Below are 17,757 nucleotides of genomic sequence, written 5' to 3' on the forward strand. Positions count from 1 at the left end.
GAACATGCCACAAGGAGCATGATGCCCTGGCTGCTAAAGTCAACAGCACCTTGCCATAGTGTCCCTTGCCCCTTTTTTAGAGACTTTTGGGGGTGGGAATTGGGAGTTGGGTTTTTTGGGGACTTTTGAAGGACAATCGTTGGGGTTAGGGAGGGTCTTGCGGGAGATTATTTTTTTAGGGCTATAAAAAAATATACTTTTTGAAACTTTATCTGGCCATACCTGTTTTTTACTGCTTTTGAGTCTGGTGGGTGGGGGTGTAACAGTAAGTTTGTTTTCCTGAATAGTCCTAGGACTTTAGTAGTACTACCGTCAATCTCTCATCTCTCCTAATACTCCATTATACTACCTCCAACCAAACGCTTATCTTACCTGTAATTTCTGTTTGAAAGTAGGGCTAGGCCCAGGGCTGGCTCCACGGGAAATGGCGATTAAGGTTGCAATCCAGGGCGGCTGAAATTTCCTCCTCATTGCGATGGTAATTGTGGTGTGACACAGTGGCAGTTGCATGGCTATGGAAAAAAAGAAAATGAAACCTGGTTTGTCCTTACTGTAGCATTACAAAGGTACGATAGAGAATATAGCAGGTGACAGTACACTAGACTACAACCGTGCCACAATGTAGCCTAACAAATGGTAAAGTATTTATAGTATAACTTGTACTTGTGTAGGATTTCCTTGACATTGGCTAATACTACAAGAAATAGTACTGAAGCTGAGTAAGTCTAGAATATATCCTCGAATTCCTTCACCAGCCTGTTGCTATGACCTTATCCTCCCCAGCAAGTGTGTGGAATTATTGATGTCATTTAGTCACACATCAAGCAAAACCACACAACCCGGGGGAAGAGGGTTAGGGTTTGTAAAATGGATAGGAATGGGGGTTTCTTTTTGGGTAGGTTTTTTGAGAGAAAAAAAAGCACAGCATGGACAAACAATAATTGAACATAAAGACATTTTTGGATACAATGCTAACCATAAATCTTTTACGTGACATAAAGGAAGTGCATGCACTACTGAATGCATTGTTACAGAAAAGTAAATAGTACTTTCGACAACTGTGAATGACAGAATGCGACAGTACAGGGCTACATTAACCCCTTCACTGCTGGCCCGTTTCCGCCCCTGTGCGGTAAACAAATGAACAGGGGCGGGCCATGACGAACCCCAGCCGTCATCAGCACACGAGCACCGTAGTGCATGACGGCTGGGGTTCGTCATCAGCATGCAAGGGGTTAAATTAGGTTTAAAAAATAGCCGAAGTAAAACCTATAGAATGGCTGTAGGGATCAATTAAGAAGCATAGAGAGATCCAAGAAATGCAGTCACACACACTCATTGAATAAAAGAATGGATACTGTATCTGTATTGTTGTAGTTGTCCTGTTGAATTTGGTAAGTATGTTGCATGCAGCAAACAATTCCTCTTATTAGCCGCACTCCTCCATTCCAACTGACGCTTCGTCCATCAATGTTGGTGACCAGAAGACACCCTGTCCACTGCCTGCCTGGCGGATGCTGAATTGCGGCTCGCTAATGTGAAGCCTGACTCCATCCTTTTTTCCCCATTGCAGACTGAAACCCGGCCTGTAATTATTGAATGAAAAACAGCACGGATAAATAAATATAAGGTATGTACGCTGTGTAGTGCAAAAAGTCACACTTTGATTTTCCTAATAGACAGTACAACATTTTTTAAAGTGCGTACTCTGTCTGAGTCACCTTTTCAAGGATAAATAAGTATGGGCAAATTAATTTAGCGGATCTTTCCCCTCAAGCTAGGTGTACTGTAAACTGTGTTTTTGAACAAAGTTAGACCTTCCCAGCAGTGCTTCCACCCAGACCCTTACTAAAGCCAGTTGCAAAAATGTAGAAGACCCCCAATCAGATCTCAAAAAACGAGGCCTAGCAGAAAACTGGTGACAAAACGTACTTCGAAAGTAAAAGTAGGCCCAAATACCCCCTTACCCACCGTGGATTGTATTCAAACCACTTGCAAGCAAGCAAAAGTATCCATAGCCAGCATCGCTCCAAGACTCGAAACCCCCCCCACTCAAACACATCCAATAGAAATACTGCTAACCCTAACGAGCCCTAAGTTAAGAATAGTGGCAGAGGCTTTCTTTAACTATGCCAAATCCCCCCTTTCCTACCATGGATTTTCTTCAAATGACTTGCAACCAAAATTACACATTCTCACGAGTGCTCTAAGACCCCAGAACTCAGTTTCAAAAAACTAGAACACCCCAAAACACATGCAATCCTGCTGCTAGGGCTAACCCTAACGAACCCTAAGTTACAAAAAGTGCCAAAAGGCTTGTCCTTATAGATTTTGTCCCAACCACTTCTATCTGGTATTAGACCTTCCCAGGAATGCCCCAAGACCCACCAACCCACCCGCCAAAAAGCACAACACCCCCAAACAGCCCAAAAGCAAAATCTCATACTTACAATATTTCTCGGCCTTCAGTCCAAACGCGCTGTGTAGCTAGGCCATAACTCCAGTTTACCACCACGGATTTCCTGAAAAGCAAATGCAATCAAGATTAGAGTGTCCCAGCAGTGCTCCCAGACCCCAAAACTCATCCACAAACAGCCGGAACCCCCCAAAGAGCTCCTCAAAGGCAAGCAAGTCAGCAAAAACACAAAAAAAATTCCGCCTCCGATTTGGTCCAAACCACTTTTATCCGGTATTAGAGCTTCCCAGCAATGGCCCCAGAGCCGTCAACCCAGGAGAAAATGAGTAGAAGACCCCCAAACAGCCAAAGAGCAAAAGTACAAAAATGGGGATTTAGTCATTTTTTTTGCCAATTTCCCAAATCACTCAGCGCGCGCTCTGCAGCTAGGCCCTAACTCCCCTCTGCCACCATGGATTTGCTTCAAACCTCTTGCAAAGTAAAGTATCCATAGCCAGCAGTGCTCCCAGACCCCGAACCCCACCCACAAACACCAGGAAGCCCCCAAACCGGCCCCCGAAAACGCTACATTGAGCAAAATTTCAGAAATAGCAAAAAAAAAATCAGCGTGGATTTTGTCCCAACCACTTCTATCCGGTATTAGACCTTCCCAGGAATGCCCCAAGACCCGCCAAAAAGAACAACACCCCCAAACAGCCCAAAAGCAAAATCTCATACTTACAATATTTCTCGGCCTTCGGTCCAAACGCGCTGTGTAGTAAGGCCATAACTCCAGTTTACCACCACAGATTTCCTGAAAAGCAAATGCAATCAAGATTAGAGTGTCCCAGCAGTGCTCCCAGACCCCGAAACCCACCCACAAACACCATGAAGCCCCCCAAACAGGCCCCCGAAAACTCTACATTGAGCAAAATGTCAGAAGTAGCAAAAAAAATCAGCGTGGATTTTGTCCCAGCCACTTCTATCCGTTATTAGACCTTCCCAGGAATGCCCCAAGACCCGCCAACCCACCCGCCAAAAAGCACAACACCCCCAAACAGCCCAAAAGCAAAATCTCATACTTACAATATTTCTCGGCCTTCGGTCCAAACGTGCTGTGTAGCTAGGCCATAACTCCGGTTTACCACCACGTATTTCCTGAAAAGCAAATGCAATCAAGATTAGAGTGTCCCAGCAGTGCTCCCAGACCCCAAAACTCACCCACAAACAGCCGAAACCCCCCCAAAGAGCACCTCAAAGGCAAGCAAGTCAGCAAAAACACAACAAAATTTCCGCCTCCGATTTGGTCCAAACCACTTTTATCCGGTATTGGAGCTTCCCAGCAATGGCCCCAGAGCTGTCAACTCACCCCCAAAGAAGTAGAACACCCCCACAAGTGCTGAGTCTTTCTTCATTGGGCATAATCCAGCCCTCTGCTTTGATGGAAATAGGAGTCTGGAGGAGGAGGATAGAGGAGCATGTTCTTCTGAACTTGTGAACCTGAGGAATGCAGACTGCGGCACCTTCAAATCAATAAGCAAACAAGTGAAGACAGTTCTGCTGATGGGCTTGTTTTTGTGATTAGGTGATTAAAGTTTAAATTATATTAACTGTGCACAACAAAGAAAGACAGACACACAGGAATTAAAGTGAATGAGGACGAAAAAGAAAGTTATTGATTCATTGTCTCATTTTCAGGCCTCGGTGTTAAGGTCCAGGAATAAGAATAAGGCTTCGTCATCATACTCTGCGAATTCAGGCAGGGTGAGCTCAGTGTCACCTGACAGAGTAGAAATTCCCTCATCTACGTTGCTGTCCACCTCGTCTTCATCCGGCGCGCTTTCACGTACTCTGTAATCTGGTGGTATGAGGTGCTGATTCATCTTGATCATTGTTAACCTCTCCACATTTTTGGGCGAGAGGCGGCTCCGTTTGGGAGTTACAATGGCACCAGCAGCACTGAAAACACGTTCAGAAGACACGCTTGCGAGTGGGCAAGACAAGTAGTTTAAAGCCAAGTTGGAGAGCTGTGGCCACAATTCTTTTTTCCCATGCCAATACGCCAATGGGTTAGCATTAACATAGACCTCTGTTCAGTCATTCAGCTAGTCCTTCACCATCGACTCAAGGTCCTCCTCCAAGGTTCCTCCACTTTGCTTAGCTGTTGCTGTGACCTTTTGAGAACCAAACCCAAGCCGAGCTAGGCAATCCTCTTCAGCCTCCAATGTTTCTGTTGTGTCTGGTGCAGATGATCCGGTTTCCGGTGTCTTTAACGGCTGAGAGGTCACTTGTGCCACAGCCACAGGTGCAGAAGTGGATTGTTTTGACTGGGGATGGCCTGCTGATGCTGATGTACTGCCTTTTCCTCCAATTTTCTGCCGTTCTCTTTCAAACCTCTTGGCTGACAAGGCTAGCCAACGTTTGTACTTTGGAACATGTTCATCATCAAAAGTAAAGAATGCTCGGCCTGCCAGCGCCTTTTTGTAGCGTGGATCCAGAATAGTAGCACAAATGTAATGCTGGTTTGAGTGGATCATTTTAAGACGTTCATCACCTTGTAGGCGCTCTAATAATTTCTCCGCTAAAACAATAAGGTCTTTGTTTTTTTCATCTTTTTGAAACACAGAACACACCTCCTTCAGTTGGTGCTCCAGCATGTACAACAATTGGATAGCTTTTCCCAAATTACAGTCCTCCTTGCTGACTGCACGCGTGAAGACCTCAAAAGGACGAAGCATGCGTGTCAGGCTTCTAACTATGTCCCATTGCGCCGCACCCATCCTCAGGTCCTTCTGAGCTGTACCCTGTGTTAAGAAATAGTGATCGAGTACCGTATACTGCTCATACAGACGCTCAAGCATGTAGAAGGTTGAGTTCCAACGTGTTGCCACCCCCTGGATGAGTGCTTTCACTGGCATTCGACGTTGATGTAGCAGGCTCCTCAGATGCTTCCGGGCCTTAAAAGAATGGCTGAAAGGGTTGCACGTTTTTCGGCAGGTCTCCACTACCTTGTACGCTGGACTGTCTTTATCACTCAAGAATTTTTTGACAACCAGGTTTATACAGTGCGCCAAACACGGCACTCTGAAATACTGACCCAGCTCCATGGCCTTAACTACATTGGCGCCATTATCCGTGGAAACATACCCAATCTGGTGTTTTTTTGGGGACAGCCAGTCAAGGACCTTTGTGTTAAACTCATCCAAAATGTTTTGTGCTGTGTGACGTTTCTCCAAACCAAACATGGCTAGTGTTGCATGTTTCCGAGCAGCTTTAAAAACTTGGTCCGGGTTAACACCTGCGTTTAGCTTTGCTTTAACCCCTGAAAAAGAGACCCAGTGTGGAGTGATGCACATGGAATCAGCGCCTGCGCCACTGGTCCACATGTCTTTTGTCAGATGTAAAGTGTGAACAGCACTCTTCTGCAAAGCTGCCCCAATCACATCCAGAACATCTTCATGTAGTGCTGGAACCGCAACTCGGGCAAAATAGAACCGACTAGGAACCTTCCATTTAGGGCAGAGCGCTGCCACTAATTCTAGAAAACCAACCCCTTCTACAAAAGAAAAAGGGAGAAGGTCCAGAGCTACCATTTTAGCCAGCTTAGTGTTATACAGACGCGTCAGTGGGTGGTTGCGTTCATGTTGCGCTTCTGTAAACAACATCTTTTTAATGTTGCCCTGGACCAAGCATTTACGGGATAATGATGATGATGATATCTTCGACCCAGTTACGCTCGCTGATGAACTTTTTCGCATTGGTGTCTCACTCTCTCCCACACTCTTAGTGTGGCTCACATGGGGTGTGCTGCTGACAGGGGTACTGGGTGTAAGTGAAGTGTTTGACACGTCTTCTTCCTCCTCGTCATCATCAGATGAAAAATCCACGTTTTCATTACGTGCAATTAGGGCTTCCTTGATCGCCTGTAGGTGCGCAAACCATTGGACAGGGTGCTGTCTCTTAAGATGACCTCTCTGGCCTCCGGTACCATAGTTGGTACCAAACTTACCACGACTAACTGCAACCTTACAAATGCTACAAATGGTGAAGTTTTCCCTTTTTGGGCAAACACTAAAGAAGTCCCAAGCTGGGGACTTGAATTTTCTTTGGGGGCCGGAGGAGGCGGCGATACTGGTGGTGGTGGTTTTGCTGCTAATGCCAGATGAAGTGGAGGATGTGGATTGCCGAACTTTAGTATGTTGTGCACTTTCACCACCACTAATTGAGGTTGAGGTGGATGGAGGTCCCTTCTTGCGAGGAAGAAATATGGAAGCGGTAGGTGTTGGTGTACTTTTTAACTCCAATGATTGTTGTGTTTCCATTGCTCCTCGTTGACATCATCATCACGTTCAGCAGCTTCTCGGGCTAGGGTCAAAATGTCTCTTTGCTGCATGCCCGCTGGGGCTGCAGTGACCTTTATGATGACTGGCTCGTCGTCGTGAGAGGCTTCATCAGCAGCAGTATCCGCCACTTCTTGTTGAGCCTCATCACACTCCATTACTATGAGTTTTTCGACGACCTTCTTTTTACGCTTCAGTACCTTTGTCAGATCATGGTGTGCCTCACTCTCAGACGGCCGTGATGGTTCCCAATCTTCATCCAGATCATCAGAAGGAGGTGGGCTTAAAGAAGATGTAGACCCCCCCCTTATTCTTTTCCTTGCTAGGGATGTGGAAGACAATGAATGATCATCAGGAGGAGTGGCTTCCTCAAATGATACCTCAGCGTGATTGTCGATTTCCTGATGTGCCCCTACTTCGGGAGGAACAACTATTGTGGGCACTTGTGACCCTCCATGCACCTCTGCTTGCACATCTCCTTGCGCTGCCTCTCCTTCCACATGTACTTGGGCTTGTACTTGCACATGTGGTTGTTGTTGTGGCTGTGGTTGTTCAACACTTGTCAGATGAGTTACAACAACCTGTGTTGATTCAGGGACATTGCTGCTACTTTCTTGCGATGAACCAACATCACTGGTCGATGGTGATTGAAGAAGTACAATGACTGCCTCTGCAGCACTCAAGGGCTTGGACTTAAGTTGGCGTGGTGGTGGTGGTGGAGGCACTGAGCCCAATGGGGCGGGGGTGCTGCTCCCAGCTTGGCCCCCAGCAGATCCCGCTGCTGCTGCAGGCGTACTGTTTTTTTTTACTCCCTAAAAACGCGGCGGCCGGCACACCAGCCTCCTTGGTAACTTGCTTCTTCTGCTCCTTACTGGCAACTTTCTTGGTAGAGGAGCTACGGAGAACTTTTTTTGGGGCCATCTTCTTCAGAGCAGGTCAGAACAGCGGGCCGCAGTTGCACGAGTTGCAGAGTTGTCTGTGGCCAGACGTGACGTCGCGTGACGTTATGCTGCACACACACACCGCTGCAGGACTTCTTCCTGGCACTGGTGGTTCTCTTGAGTCTTGTGCACCTAAAAGCAATGGAAGACAGAGGAACATCAGTTCAGTTATACACCCCCAAAAAATCGGAAAAAAACAGACAAATCAGCACAATCCCATGCCCTCCATGATGTTTAAATTCAAGAAACCCCACAGAAAGACTAGGCCCATGCAACACTCACTAGTCACTACCCCTGGTGAAAAGGCCACAACAACACCCCAAAAAAACGAAAATCACAGAAAAATCAGCACAATCCCAAGCCATCCATCCCCTCCATGATGTTTAAATTCAAGACAACCCACAGAAAGACTAGGCCCATGCACCACTCACTACCCCTGGGCATAAAGGTTGAAAACTAGGCAAAATGGTTGCAGGCCTAACAACACTGCCTGCATTCAAAATGGCCCCCTCCCTCCCAGCACATGGCCAGGGCCTGTAGCAGCACTCAAAATGGCCCCCACCCACAAGGCCTGTCCCCATGAACACCCCAAAAAATCAAAAAACACAGAAAAATCAGCACAATCCCAAGCCATCCAGCCCCTCCATGATATTTAAATTCAAGACAACCCACAGAAAGACTAGGCCCATGCACCACTCACTACCCCTGGTGAAAAGGCCACAACAGGCCAAAAAAAATAAAATCTCAGAAAAATCAGCACAATCCCAAGCCATCCAGCCCCTCCATGATGTTTAAATTCAAGACAACCCACAGAAAGACTAGGCCCATGCACCACTCACTACCCCTGGGCATAATGGATGAAAGCTAGGCAAAATGGGTGCAGGCCTGAGAACACTGCCTGCATTCAAAATGGCCCCCTCCCTCCCAGCACATGGCCAGGGCCTGTAGCAGCACTCAAAATGGCCCCCACCCACAAGGCCTGTCCCCATGAACTCCCCAGAAAATCGAAAAACACAGAAAAATCAGCACAATCCCAGGCCATCCAGCCCCTCCATGATGTTTAAATTCAAGACAACCCACAGAAAGACTAGGCCCATGCACCATCACTACCCCTGGTGAAAAGGCCACAACAGGCCAAAAAAACGAAAATCACAGAAAAATCAGCACAATCCCAAGCCATCCAGCCCCTCCATGATGTTTAAATTCAAAACACCACCACTGAGTACCCCTGGGCAAAAGGCCCCAAAACAGCCCAAAAATCGAAAATTCCAAAATTGTAGTTGCAGCAACTGTAATGCCCCAAACAAACTTACTTGTGAAATTTCTAATCCAAAAGTGATCCAAAGAAAGTCAAAAAGGCCTCAAATCCAAATATCCAGCAGCATCCACAAAAAGTAATCCTTCCAGCTCCAGATCCAAATGAAAAGTGACCAGGAGATGGACAAAGCACTGGGAGGAGCCTGCTGGACAGGAACAGGAAGTTGAAGCCTGTGGGGCACTTCCTTCCTCCCACCCCCCCCTCCCCAAAATGGACTCCTCGCAAAAAAAGTGCAGGCAAATGTCAACCTGAGGAGTTATTCAGATAAAAATCATCATTTCCAGAAGGTTTATGCTGCTTGCTGGTGGATTTCTTGTGCAGAATTGCAAATTTTGTATTTTCGCGAGTGCGAGATTGTTGCTGCTCGCCGCATCTACAAGATCGCAATTGCGAAGTACCGGGATACGTGATCACGGCGTACTCGCGTTGACAAACTCTCGCTGTGCAAGTTGGCAAGCCGCGATTACGTAATCGTGCTCGCCAAATTCCCGCGGGATTCCGCAGCAAGATCCAAAATGGCACAGCACTTGCAAAATATCAAGAAAAACAACTCGGCAAACGCTGAATGACGGTAAGTAAACGCCGCGCGCCGCAAAATTGTATCACCAAGAAAAAAAAATCCGCTGCGTGCGAATTTGCGGATTTTCAGTAAATTCGCGAACGTTCGCGGATTGCGAATTTACCGAAAATCCGCAAAATCCGCGAGCGTAACGGATTTTCCGCCCATGCTTAGTCACTAGCTTAGGTGGTTCCTGGTGGACCCAGTGGTTCTAAAGGCTCTAGGCCCTGTATCTATGTCAGTCGTGGTTCTTATACCACTTTCTTAGTATATGGTTTGTGACGCCCCTAGGACTAAACATATATTGTACTAATTTACTGTTGTGAGAAAGTGGTTCTAAATATACTGGACTAGAATAAGGTACCATGTGTATGGAGTCCACAAACCCCAGAGGTATAACAGAGGTTAAAGTCAGGACTGACCTTACGCTCCAAAGTGGTAGCTTGGTCGAGCAGTAAGGCAGTACCAGTGGACAGTGTAAAGCATTTGTTGTACACACCTAGTCAGAAAAAGATTTCACACACTCAAGGACTGAACTCCAGGCCAATTGTTGTTATATCAAGAGATATTGTTGTTTTATTTTTAGACCCAACAGGCATAAAAATATACTTTTCTTGGTATGAGTATTCTTATGTAGTTACTTTGCAAAGAGGTAATAAACGTGAATACAATAGATCTAGGGTTTGCAGTAAGCAACACAGTTCTAAACAAACTATAGCATTGAATTCAATGGGTTTTCATCATATAAGTACAGTTGATTACTTGGTAGATTACTTGAGTAGGTCCAGGACTAGATCCTAGATTCAGTCCTGGGGGGAAACATCCTTTAGAACCCAACTTTTACCACGCAGTGCCTTTACATCGCAACTTTTACAACGCAAACCATTACAACGCATTGTGCTGGGGGTCGCTCTAGGATAGGGAATAGATTTAATTTACTATCCAACACCTTCCCTACTATCCACGGGGACTGGAGTTGGAATAGTAAATTAAACTATTCACTATCCAGCACCCCTCAACACTATGCATGCTTTGTAAAACTTGCGATGTAAAAGCATGCGTGGTAAAAGCATGTATTGTGATGTCATACATCCGTCCTGGGGTCTAAGCTGAAACCAATTTAGTAAAATCGTTTTAGTTACAGTAGTGATTTTTCAGAAATATAAAGCTGTTTTAAAAGTTCACACTTAAAAACTTTTCAATCAAAATCTGGCAATGTTATCCAATGGGAGAAAATTCATGTTGCATGTAAAGTATGATCTTGTTACTTTTGTAATCCAGTACTATGTCCCTGGGTCCAGTACTGGGGTCTCAACTTAAAACAGGTAAGTAATTGCGTTTCAGTATTTCGTATGATTTTTAAAGAATATTTCAAGTTTTCAAAAGTAGACACTGAGAAGAAATTTCAGAGAAAAGCAGACAATGGATTCCCATGGAGAAAATACAGATTACGAGTAAACCCGGTAAAGATTCATTTTGCGGTTCAGTACTGGGCTACAAGGTACAGCACTGGCTTCTCCCCTGATCACAGGTGAGTACTTCAGAATTCGGGTGATTTTATATGAATATTTTCAATTTCCAAAACTTCACACTTAGAAGATTTTTTGAGTCAAACCAGTCAATGTTATCCAATTGCAGGTAAGTTATTTATCGGTTTCCAGGTAAGTACTTGGCTGGTGAAGTTAGTGTTCGGGGCATAGACTCAGGGGTCCCCCAGTGTCAGGTAAGTACAGTTAGTTCACCCCCATTGGCATAGGGGCAGCCGGGTGCAGAGGTTGTTAGGCCCAATGTTATCCAATGAGGCAAAGGAGGCCTCCGGTTGGTGGCTGCTGGCTAGCAGGTCACACGGCTGTTGGAGCTGAGCTTGGGGTCACTTTCTCAGGGCAAAGGGGGAAGTAGAATAGGACAAAGGTGGCACAGCAGGCAGCGCTCGGGCGGCTGTGTGCAGGGTGCTCTTAAGCCGTCAGGCGCTCAATGTTATCCAATGGGACAGGTCAAAAGGGAAAAAAGGCTGCAGGCTCCGGGACGGATTCTCTCCAGGGGCGACCAGCACTTCGAGAGGTAAGTTGGGATCTTGCAGCACAGGTAGGTACACCAAAGGGAGGCACAGGGAGCTGAGGGGCGCCGGGTGCAGGGGTGTCTTTGGGTGTCGGAAAGCTTACCCTCAGATGATCGCGGTTGGGGTGGCCCCTGGTTCTGAGTCTGCAGGCGTTGTCTGGTTCGTCGAGGAGGGTCTTTGGGCACTGGACTTCGGGTCCCAGACACTGAGGGGACATCCTTGTGGTCTTGGTTCACTTGGACACGGGCTGGTCCAGAGCTTCCTGGCTGGCACCAGGGGGTTTGTTGCAGCAGAGTCTCTGCTGATGGGAGTCCCAATGGTCGAGAGGGTAAAGGCAGGCAGGTCCTCTGGGTCTCCCAAGGTAGCTGTCCGCAGGAGTCACTGGGAAGGAAGGAAGGAATGAGCAGGTTCCAGGATCAACAGGCCAGTAGGGCTGGGGCCAAGTCAGTTGTTGTCATCCTGTTGTTAGCAGCTGCATGGCGGGTCTTCTTCTTTTTGATCTTCTTTTCTTATCAGGATCTGAGGAAGGAAGGTTCAGGGAGCCCCTAAAAACTGAATTAGGGGGTGCTTCAGGTAGGGCTAGGACAGGGACCAATAGGTCCCTAGCCTGGGGTTGGGTACACCCCCTAACTTTCTCCTCTCCTGTGGGAGGGGGGCATGGGCCTAGCTGAGATTGGGCAGGTCTCCCCATCTTCAAGATGGCCAGAGCCTGGGGTCATGCTTCACCTCGCCTCTCCCACCTGAGGGGTGGGGTTGGCACAGGCTGGCACACCCTCCTTACTGACGTACTTTTTCCTACCAGAGTGGGGGGCAGGACAGGTGGGTACTGCAAATGGTCTGGGGAAGCTCTCAGAGGCGGCATGCCTTTGAAGCTTCCCCTTGTTCATCCTGGAGGAGAAGACCTAGCGCCTGGCCCAGGATGTGCATTGTTTCAGGCCCAAGAGAGCAGTGGCTCTCCTCCCAGGGGTCCAGTAACATGTCTGCTGTGTGGCAGCCTCTGCAGCCACTCATCCCAGATGTGGATTGTAGGTTAGGTTTTCAGGGGGCATCTCTAAGATGCCCTCTGGTGAATTTTTCATTAAATACCCCACTGGCATCAGTGCAGGTTTAATCTGCTGAGAAGTTTGTTACCAAACTTGCTAGCCTTCAGTGTAGCCATTATGGTGTTGCGGACTTCGTAATGATGACCTCCAGCACCATATACTCTTAATGGCATCACTGCACTTACAGTGCCCAGGAATGGCCCTGGGCACTGTAGGGGCACAGGGCTCATGCACCTGTGCCCACACCTCTGGCATAGTGCACCCAGCTGGATGGGTGACTGAAGAATGCCAGGGCAGTGGGTTCTGTGGGCATGGCACAGAGGGATGTGTGTCATGTCAACCCTTTGTTTAGTTCTGTACTTAGCCACTCAGCCTGCAAAGGCAGTGTGTGGGTGTCAGGGTACAGGGCCCCTGAGGGTGGCACAATAAGTGGTGCAGCCCTCAGCTAACTATAACTGGTGTGAAACCTATGGTTTTTTCAGTGAATATATATATATATATATATATATATATATATATATATATATATATATATATATATATATTACCTACTGGCGGTCGCCAGTAGGTAGTTATAGTTAGGATAATTTTCAATGTTAAATCTCAACATTCTATTTTGAATAACTTTGGCGCCGGTTGACGAATCTGCCTGAAATTTTCAGGAAAATGGTCTCATGGCGGTCCGGTCCTTCCCTGAAAGTTTGGGGGGGATTCGTCAAGCGGGGGCCGAGATAAAAGGGGGGTCCCAAAACGCGTTTTCCCCATGTTAATTTCCATAGGGCGGTCGATTTCACTTTTAGCCCGAACGGCTGAATGGATTTCCACCAAACTTGGCAAAATTGTAGGGACTGGTAGCCCGATGTGCCTTTGCTATGTCTCAAGATATGTGCTCCAGTGGATTTTGAGTAATTTAGGTTCAAAAAAATATATATATCTATAGCCGCGCTCCCGTGCGCGCACGGGAGTGCGCTCCAGGCGCGACACGCGACTTGCGCGCAGGAAGCTGATTGGATCTCAGTTGTCTGTAAACATTCTAAACAGTGCGGAGCGGCCGCCATCTTGTGTCTCGGTAAAATCGAGACACAAGGAGTTTGAAAAAAAAAGGGGCAAATGACCATAAGGGGGAAGAGTAGACCCCCTCTGACCCCCTAGGTTTGATGTAGGGACTAAAATAGGGTCCTGCAGGGCATTAAAATTTTTTTTCGTTTTGCGCGGGGATAGCCGCGCTCCCGTGCGCGCACGGGAGTGCGCTCCAGGCGCGACACGCGACTTGCGCGCAGGAAGCTGATTGGATCATAAGGGGGAAGAGTAGACCCCCTCTGACCCCCTAAATCCAGGACTATATTTATGAAGGCCTTGCGCTGTTAGTTTTGCGCTTCCTGTGCGTCAATTTTTGTGACGCACCAGCGGTGTAAAAAAATGCGCATTGTTATGCAATATTTAAAAAGTGACGCATCTATCTAGATGCGTCACTTTTTAAATATAGTGCAACGAGGTACATTTTATTACACTGCTGGTGTTATGCGTCACTTTTCTGTGCGCACTCCTTATGACGTTCCAGATGTGTCATATTTAATGTATGACGAATCATGTTGCAGATACAATATGGCGCAGAGTTTTAAAAAGTGACCCATGTACCTAGATGCGTCACTTTTTAAAAATAGCGTCAGGTATAATGTATGCAGAGGGGGTGTTCTCCTGCAAAAAGCTTTGTAATAGCGACGCAGTGAAAGGCCGGCGAAAAAATTTTGACGCAATAGCATCCTAAAAGTGACGCAGGGAAATCTCATAGATTTCAGTACGTTGTTATTACCAAGCTTTTTGCGAGGGATTGCCCCCTCTGCATACATTATACCTGATGCAGATACAATATGGCGCAGAGTTTTAAAAAGTGACCCATGTACCTACATGCGTCACTTTTTTAAAAATAGTGTCAGGTATAATGCATGCAGAGGGGGTGTTCCTTTCAAAAAGCTTGGTAATAATGACGCAGTGCGTCACTTTTAGGATGCAGTTGCGCCAAAATCTTGCGCCTGCTTCACAGCAAACCTTTCACATGGTGCTTTTTCCATGTGAAAGGACACATTACTGGAGTTGCGTCACTTTTGTGACGCACTCCAGCAATGCGTTACTTGGAATGTCATAAGGAGTGCGCACAGAAAAGTGACGCATTGCACCAGTAGTGTAAAAAAATGTGTTGCGTTGCGTTATATTTAAAAAGTGAGGTATCTAGGTAGATGGGTCACTTTTTAAAATCAAGCGCCACATTATATCTGCGTGAGGTATAATGCATGCAGAGGGGGTGTTCCCCCACAAAAAGCTTTGTAATAGCGACGCAGTGAAATGTTTGAGATTTCACTGCGTCACTTTTAGGATGCTGTTGCATCCTTTAAATATAGTGCAACGAGGCACATTTTATTACACTGCTGGTGTGATGCGCGCAGGAAGCTGATTGGATCATAAGGGGGAAGAGTAGACCCCCTCTGACCCCCTAAATCCAGGACTATATTTATGAAGGCCTTGCGCTGTTAGTTTTGCGCTTCCTGTGCGTCAATTTTTGTGACGCACCAGCGGTGTAAAAAAATGCGCATTGTTATGCAATATTTAAAAAGTGACGCATCTATCTAGATGCGTCACTTTTTAAATATAGTGCAACGAGGTACATTTTATTACACTGCTGGTGTTATGCGTCACTTTTCTGTGCGCACTCCTTATGACGTTCCAGATGTGTCATATTTAATGTATGACGAATCATGTTGCAGATACAATATGGCGCAGAGTTTTAAAAAGTGACCCATGTACCTAGATGCGTCACTTTTTAAAAATAGCGTCAGGTATAATGTATGCAGAGGGGGTGTTCTCCCGCAAAAAGCTTTGTAATAGCGACGCAGTGAAAGGCCGGCGCAAAATTTTGACGCAATAGCATCCTAAAAGTGACGCAGGGAAATCTCATAGATTTCAGTACGTTGTTATTACCAAGCTTTTTGCGAGGGATTGCCCCCTCTGCATACATTATACCTGATGCAGATACAATATGGCGCAGAGTTTTAAAAAGTGACCCATGTACCTACATGCGTCACTTTTTTAAAAATAGTGTCAGGTATAATGCATGCAGAGGGGGTGTTCCTTGCAAAAAGCTTGGTAATAATGACGCAGTGCGTCACTTTTAGGATGCAGTTGCGCCAAAATCTTGCGCCTGCTTCACAGCAAACCTTTCACATGGTGCTTTTTCCATGTGAAAGGACACATTACTGGAGTTGCGTCACTTTTGTGACGCACTCCAGCAATGCGTTACTTGGAATGTCATAAGGAGTGCGCACAGAAAAGTGACGCATTGCACCAGTAGTGTAAAAAAATGTGTTGCGTTGCGTTATATTTAAAAAGTGAGGTATCTAGGTAGATGGGTCACTTTTTAAAATCAAGCGCCACATTATATCTGCGTGAGGTATAATGCATGCAGAGGGGGTGTTCCCCCACAAAAAGCTTTGTAATAGCGACGCAGTGAAATGTTTGAGATTTCACTGCGTCACTTTTAGGATGCTGTTGCATCCTTTAAATATAGTGCAACGAGGCACATTTTATTACACTGCTGGTGTGATGCGTCACTTTTCTGTACACAGTCCTTATGACATTCCAGATGTGTCATATTTAATGTATGACGAATCATATTGCAAGGAGTTACAGATACGTCAGTATTTCTGACATATGTGTAAACATAAAAGTGATGCGAGGCCGGCGCAAAATTTTGACGCAATAGCATCCTAAAAGTGACGCAGGGAAATCTCATAGATATCAGTACGTTGTTATTACCAAGCTTTTTGCGAGGGATTGCCCCCTCTGCATACATTATACCTGATGCAGATACAATATGGCGCAGAGTTTTAAAAAGTGACCCATGTACCTACATGCGTCACTTTTTAAAAAATAGTGTCAGGTATAATGCATGCAGAGGGGGTGTTCCTTGCAAAAAGCTTGGTAATAATGACGCAGTGCGTCACTTTTAGGATGCAGTTGCGCCAAAATCTTGCGCCTGCTTCACAGCAAACCTTTCACATGGTGCTTTTTCCATGTGAAAGGACACATTACTGGAGTTGCGTCACTTTTGTGACGCACTCCTGCAATGCGTTACTTTTGTGTTTAGAGATATGTCAGAAATACTGACATATCTGTAACTCCTTGCGAATTGATTAGTCATATATTAAATATGACATATGTGGAATGTCATAAGGAGTGCGTCCAGATAAGTGACGCATCGCTATTTTCACGTAGCGATGCGTCACTTTTCAGAAATGAGGCCTCCAGTTTATTCACTGTGTCATAAATTTCTTTTCTAACACTCACCTTCTTTCAGTCCTCCTACTTCACTTCCTTTCACCTCTCATACCTTTCTGTTCTTTCTTACTCATTCTCCTTTCAATTATCAATGCACTATATTTCACTTACTCTTCATTTTTTAAGATTATAGCTCTTTGATGAGAATTGGAGGTAGTTCTGAAAAGAACTTTTGGTTTTCTTCTTTTAACTGAAGAGGAACAAAAACAGGGAATAGAAACTGCTCAACAGGAGCAAAAAGAAAAGAAAAAAATTAGGGGTGGGAAGGGCAGTGATGGTTCTCTAATGCCCGAACCATGAGCAGGACACTTTGCTCCCCATAGGTGAGGAGTTGATTGCAGTATCTGCATCTGACGACCCCATGGTTGAATGCAGGTTGGATGTTTGCCACCTGCCCCTGAGATTGATCTCTTCCGGAAGAAGTTGCTCCTCCTGTAGATGTAGAGGCCCCATCTCTAGGAACCTCCTGTGCCAGAGCCCTGACACTTTCCCGGGCAAAATTCTGGGGGTGCCTGGTCTCCACATGTCTGATCATCGTAAAGTTCCCAAAAGAGTACTTTTTTTGGGGGTTACCCCGTGACAGGACCTTTTTGCAGATCCTGCACTCTACTTTTGGTGCATTCACCTTTTTCTGGTCTGCTGGAAATTTAAAGAATTTCCAGATGAAATGTCCCTTCTTCTTTGGGGTAGGTGGCTCTTCATCAATGAAGTCATCTTCACTGCTGGATGATCTGGCAGCCATGATGAATCCAGGAATATGGAGCAGCAAA

Source organism: Lissotriton vulgaris, chromosome 3_1, assembly GCF_964263255.1.
Source record: "Lissotriton vulgaris chromosome 3_1, aLisVul1.2, whole genome shotgun sequence".
Taxonomy (NCBI): domain Eukaryota; kingdom Metazoa; phylum Chordata; class Amphibia; order Caudata; family Salamandridae; genus Lissotriton; species Lissotriton vulgaris.